Below are 7,255 nucleotides of genomic sequence, written 5' to 3' on the forward strand. Positions count from 1 at the left end.
TGTACCATCACAAAAAAATCAGACATTTTTGGACCTGACTGCTTCCCCAGGTTACCTAGTGCAGACATGAATAGGCTTTTATTGGATGCTGGCTAATCTATTTTTTAACTTATGTGTGTTTGGTCTCTGATCACATATTTGAATAAATTCACTCAGCCTTCTGAGAAATGGAACAGTCAGCAAGACCACTGAGAAATTTTGGAAACCTTACAGTTTTGACTAAATTGATTTTCCAACAGATCTCCAGATAGTTAAAATCTCCCATGATTACAATGTCTCCCCTTCCTGAAAGTTCTGTAATCTGGTCCAGGAGATCATTACCCAGGTCTTCTACCTGACTTGGAGGTCTATAGCAAGCCCGCAATAATATCTTTATTGTTTCCCCTTCTTTGTATTTTTACTGAAACGCTCTCATCTAGCACTCAGGTTTTTGATCTCAGTGCATGTATGCACTTATTTCACATAGTTTTCCTCCCCTTTTATCTGGCCTATTCCTTTTAAATAATTGATATCCTTCCATCCTTTCATTCCATGCGTACATTTTGTTCCAGTAAATTTTGGTAATGCCCACTAGATCATATCCATCTTCCTACATTAAGACTTCTAGTCCTTCCTCTCTTGCTCCATTTTCTATGCATTTCTATGGAGACACTGAAATCCTTGGATCACATAATTAGCCCCATTCCTTCCTGTGGCTCATGCTCATTATTGAGTGCCTCCACATCCTGCATGTCCCTCCCTGTCCCATTCCCAGTACTTTATATCCTGGGTTCTTTTCTCTCTTATTCTCATAAAGAAGGATAGTTAAATCCCTCCCTCTTTAAAATAGAAAGAGCTGACCATAGGGTCAGATACATAGAGCCCTGCAGGGACATATTTTATACGGGGGGGGGGAGGGGGAGAGAGAGAGAGAGAGAGAGAGAGATTCACCAGAGGACAGGGAAAAGTCAATGTAAAGTGACATTTTCTTGTCTCTACTCTGGATTCAGGTAGGGTTGAGAAATTGAATCTGCTTTTGCTGATTACTTTCACTGAGACCGCTTTCCAACAAAATGCTTAATGGAAATATAATGGGTGAATTTAGATATAGGCATGTCTGCACATCTGAATCAATCCACAAATAATGTTATCAGCTGATAGTTATCATACATACAACTTCCTTCCTCTCCTCCTCCTCTTCCTCTTCATTCTTTCTCCCCACCCCCTCACCCACATCTCAGTTGTATTCATAACTGTTGGGAAAGGTTCACAAATGCTGTTATGCTCCATTGCAAGTAAGGGGATATAGAACACAAGGATTCCTTGCCCTATAGTAATGGGAAAGCTTTTTCAATGCATTTGTTGACTCCGACTCTCTCTCTCTCTCTCTCTCTCTCTCTCTCTATATATATATATATATATATATACACACACACACACACACACCCATATATACACACACACACTCTGTGTGTGTGTGTGTGTATCACATTGGTAGGATGTATTAATCGTGATGGATTTCAATGGGTCTTTTTTACCTGTAACTTTTTCTAATTCCAGCTGTGTACTACAGTAATTTTCTTATATCTCATTTTTTAATAACTGCATTGCTGATTACAGTATGTCACATACTAATTTATTTGTATTCAGTTAGAGTTCAGATAATTAGAGTCCAGGCTTCAATTTCAACACAGAAAATAATTATAATTACTTGTGCAAAATTTGGAATTCTGAGTGACTTCATCTACAAACTGTGTTACATTAGCCTTTTTTTTAATGACCTCCTAATGAGTATTAACTTTTGATTAGTAAACTGATTGATTCTGAAGAAGACAGGTATAATAAAGATTCAAAGGCAGGTGTAGTAAACATGAAAATCAATTTAAACATGATCAGTTGCTTAAGAAGCAAAAATCAATTAAAAACTCTTGAATCAATTCATAGCACTAACTTATAAACTACTTTCATGAGAAGTACAACTTAAACATGATTAAGCTGAACTTTCAGGGGCAAATTATTTTCTGGTGGGGATGAAAAGGAATGAAGATGAGAGATGAAAGGGAAAAAAAACAAGCTAGAAATTCCTGATCAGTTGGTGGTCATTTTTGGGGATAGGGGACTCATTCTGAGTAGCTTTCTCCTTTTGAAGGTCCCTCTTCCTGTTTTGTTTTGTTTTTTAAATAGCTTTTACTGCTGTCTTCTGCTATCAACAATTAATTTCTGTTAGGACTTTTCTTGCCTGCGACCTCCCCCTCCAAAATTTATATGTAGCTTTAGAAAAGAAAGATTGCTACCGCACTGGGAAAGTGGGAGCAAAAACTATTTCTAAAATATTTTTTAAAAAATAGATTAAAAATAGATTAAAAGAAGATAAATCTTTTACTTGTCTTTTATGTCTGGCATAACTTACATAATACTCTGGTTTACCCAATTAATTCAATTATTTAGGTTTGTATGACATAACAAAATAAAAATAACATGGATGGGGTTTGTATAATAGGCTAGGCGAGGGTCATGAGCAACCTCAGGGGTGGCGGGGCATACGGGGGAAATCATAATTATAAATGTATTTCATGGATCGGGGTTTTTAATGTAGTTAACACGGCCCAAACTCTAATTTGCAGATATAACAACTGGCATCTATTGAGCAGGTGATAAACTCTTAGTGGCTATTGGCAATGCTGATCACAGATAGACCAGTTTGGCTTCTCTCAGGATATCTGTGTGTCTCTGGCATCTCTGCCAGCAGGGCGTGTAGCAGTGCATCCATCTTTTCTGGAGTATCTGTAGAAGCATATGTGTCAGTAAAGCTCAATATCCCTAGTGCTTTACCAAGTCGTAAGTTTCTATCCTTGTATTATTTTATTTCTAGATTAAAATGTAATTCTTAAAAGTATGTGGTATATTTATTTCTGGTCCAACTCTAAGCCCAATGTAATTGTCAGTTTTGTTTCTGGGAAAGAAAGGATTCTTTTCTTTTCTTTTCTTTTCTTTTCTTTTCTTTTCTTTTCTTTTCTTTTCTTTTCTTTTCTTTTCTCCTTCCTTCCTTCCTTCCTTCCTTCCATCCATCCATCCATCCATCCATCCATCCATCCATCCATCCATCCATCCTTTTTATATGGCCGCCTATCTCACAAATGCAACTCTGGGCAGCTAACAACACATTAAAAACAAAATGAAACAACAATAACATAAAAACATAAAAAGCATAAAAGCCTGTAATGGTGGCTGAGAACAACCCAAATGAACATTCAGCAGTAACAATAACACATCACAGGCTAAGTAATCTCCTAATCCCCATTTCCTGGAGCACATCGAGGTCTTCGGTACTTCACAAAAGGCCAGCAGGGTTGGGGGCAATCTAGTGTATTTTGGAGTGGCCAGCCATAATAAATTTAATAACATGAATAAATGTGTGAATGATTTCAGAGGATTTGATGTTCCAGAGGGCAGTCACTGTGACAGGAAAGGCCCACTTCCAGGTCTCATTAGACAGCATTCTTTAATTGAGGGGACCCAGAGTGTGCCCCTCCTGCCAGACCTGGTGGGACAGGTACAAACAACTGGGGAGAGGCGGCCCTGCAAACTACTGAGTCCCATGCCATGAAGGGCTTTATTGGTATAACCAATACCTTGAATTCCACCCAGAAGCACACTGGGAGCCAGTGCAACTCACAGACCAAAGGGACAACATGGGTGTACCAAGATGCATCCATTACTGTCCACGCCACTATATTCTGAACCAATTGCATCTTCTGGGTGGTCTTCAAGGGTAGCCCCACGCAGAGTGCATTGCAGTAATCCACTCAGGAGGTGACTAAGTTGTGAGTGACTGTGAGCAGTGCCTTCCAGTCCAGAAAAAGGGTACAACTTGTACACAAAATGAAGTTGTGCAAAACCCCTCCTACCTAACCTGCCACCTGCTCTTCAAACAGGAACTTTGAGTCCAGGACTCCCCCCATATTGCACACTGCTTCTCTTTGGGGTAATGAAACCCATCTAGATCCAAACATGGAAAAGTACTGGATCCAAGGGGCCCTAAAACCCAAAGCTATTCAGTCTTGCCAGGGTTGAGCTGAAGCCTGTTCTCCCCCATCTAGATTCCTATAGCTTCCAAACACTAAGACAGAATCTCCACAGCATCACTTGGTTAGCCTGGAGTAAAGATGTAGAGTTGGGTGTCATCAGCTAACCCCATACTGTCAGATGACCTCATCCAGCAGCTTCATATAGATGTTAAATAGGAGTGGGGAAAGCATCAGGCCCTGAGGGACTCCACAGAGAAGGGGCTATGCCCCCCCCGCCCCCCCAGGATCCAACTACACATCATTCCCCAGGAAGCCTTAGCTAACCAGGAGGGACATGGCAGCCAAGCTAACAGTTCCAAGAACCTTGCCCAGTTCATCAGGTCTAACAGGATCAAAGTCATCCCAGATAGCCTGTAAGACTGGGCCTCAGTCCCTTCCATGAGATCAGCTTCAAAGCTGGAGTCCAGCTTGGAACAAATCCAAGCAACTTTACCTGGCAGATGCCTCATGTATTCCTCACAACAGCCCTGAGGGAAAATCTCTGGCTTGACCCTCCCCAGGACAAGCCAGGTCACTCTAAGCAGGCCTGCTTTGCATTTCTCTGGATGCAATGAGGGCAGAGAACTATTGACATTTTGCCCTCCTTACCGCCACGAGCTAAACCTTAATGGCAGCTTTCACTTACGCTTGGTCAGGTTCACTCCTTGTCCTCCAGCAGTGCCCTCATATGCTTCATTTCCCTCAGCTCCTCAGTGAACAAAGGGAGCCCCAGGGCCTGCGAGGGGTGGGAGGCCGCAGAGGCGCAATCTGATCCAGAGCCCCAGCAGCCCTCTCTTTCCAAGTGGCATCTAAGGCTTCAGTCAGACTGTGCACCAGACCTTCATCCTAAACTCCCTCTAAAATCCAAATTTGGCTTAGCCAAGTGAGTGAATCCTGTCTTTCCTTAAAAAAATCAGCTATTAACTGGCCTGAAATTCTTGGGACAGGTAACATATCTTTAAAATGATTGCATGGGGACAGAGACTAACAGAATCACTTATCTTTGTACAGTATTTCCCCCCTCACTCCCGGCCTTTCGGAGGGACTTGAAGACCTGGCTCTGCCATCTGGCCTGGGGTGGGGAGGGAGGTCATCAGATATGGGGTTGGTTAGCCCCCTAGAGGCCTGGTGTTGCTTCCATCGGCCTCCTGGATTTTTCCTCTTCCTTTTACTTTGTGTAAATGTGTTTTTTTAATAAATTTTAACTATGTATTTATTTATTGTTTTAATCTGTTGTAAGCTGCCCAGAGTCCCCCATTGGGGGGAGATGGGCGGGGATAAGTTTGATAAATAAATAAATAAATTTGCATGTATCTATATTTTCTTATTAGGGATAGGGGCAGCTGAAGCTTTTCAGCCATAAGGTTAAATAATATGCTGACAGTCAAACAGTTATTAAAGAAAGGAAACAGCCTAAATACCTGACTCAAGAATGAACGATTCCCAATAGAAGGAAAAAAGGTGATATTTGATCAATTGTCTCATGCACTGAAGAAACAAGTTAATATCGGTTTAAGCCATTATTTAACCATGGCTTGTTGCTGACTAAGCCACAACTGATCATAAACCAGGGTACAAGAACTGTGTGAGACACAGGGAATACCATCTGATTTGGAAGATCACATTAGTGAGTCAAATATGGATAATTTCCAAGAATTTGGTTCTACAGTCTGAAAGAATTTCAAGAAATGTTGCTGACAAGAGAGTGACAGTGAACTTAAGGAAAAACATCCTCTGCTCCTTTGCCTGGCATCTGCTGGTACCATGTCGATCAATCCACAGTTAGGAAAGTCCATAAATAGTAGGATGTCAGGGTCACTAATCCATCACATTTCTTAAATAATAGATCTCAGGATATGGTAGAAAACAACTCACAGGCTTCTCAAAAGTGGGAGTATGATTTTACTTACATTAATAATCTTTGTCATATGTATGCATATGTATGTGTGCACATATGATAAAAATGTTTGACCCAAGAACATTTTACCATTTGGTAAAGAAGGCAGTGTAATATCAGGTTATCTGTTCATTATTTGTCAAACATGAGTCATTAATTATTGAGTAAATAATTCCATTAGAAAAAGTGCAAAATGGAATTGATGCAGAAGCCAATTCAGCTCTCTGAAGAGGAACGCCTGTTCCCTCTTGGTGGTGTCTCAGACAGATGACGCAAATAAATCTTAATGCAGAAAGTTGGGAGTGATTTTATTCGGGAGATACTATGCTATGCTAGTAATTTTTTTAAACGCTCCTTTAGCCTGTTTTTAAACTTGTAATAAACCGGTATTTTAGTAAAAACCAAGAAAGACACTCTTTGCCTTGGGGAATAATTTAAAGATAAATACTGTGCGTCTAAGATACCATATGTCACAGGCAAGTTTGATAGTGTACTTCAAAAACTCTAAATATGCCTGATAAATGATAAACTAAAACAGAATCACATTAGAAGCTTTTTAAAATAGAGCAATGATTCACTTGAGGCTTCTAGAGCCCTCTAACAGTTGCTCCTGAATCGTAATGCTTAATAGTAAATCAAAAGGCAAAATTTACTAAATATTGACTGTGTTTAATTGACTGAATTAAATGAAATTTCAGTTGAAGCTCATTCAGTTTTTGCACTGTCTCCACCCACTCATGAGGACACAGCCTCTCAAAAGACCTGTCACTCAAAGAGCAGGGCTGGGACTTGGCCCAAAAAGGGTTGTACACCACAGGGATTGCCAGCCCACAACCTGTACCGCAAACCAAACAAACCCCATGGTGTCACAGCACAGTGTGTGAATCCAGACTTTATAGCTTAGCGTAATGGATGATTTAGACCTCTATGGCTCAGAAAATTAACTATGCTATGCCTTTAATAGCCTCTTAACATTTCTTACATTACAGTTTCCATATGGGAGTTGTGAACACCAAGGTCCTGTTGCAGCTTCCTTTTCATGGCTGGTGTTGGATACATCATCCCCATCCACTAAACTGCTTCTTTCATGGGACAGAATAGAGGAGAAATCACCCGGTGTCCTACCTTCCATCTCTGTTCCGCTGCTGTCATGTACACAAAAGGGTTAAAGCTGGAATAGCCAAAGGCCCCTCCCTTCAGGGCAGCCCACAGTATTATTCCCAGAGCTCTGGAAAATTCTGTGACAGAGATAAGGTGGATGGTCCTTAGTAAGTCCTCTCCCCTTTTAGCACTGCTGTTTCTCTCATCCTGC

This window comes from Python bivittatus, unplaced genomic scaffold (genome assembly GCF_059951505.1).
Source record: "Python bivittatus isolate LINGU-HERP-01145 unplaced genomic scaffold, Pbiv_v1 ctg000480_np1212, whole genome shotgun sequence".
NCBI classification, from domain to species: Eukaryota; Metazoa; Chordata; class Lepidosauria; order Squamata; family Pythonidae; genus Python; species Python bivittatus.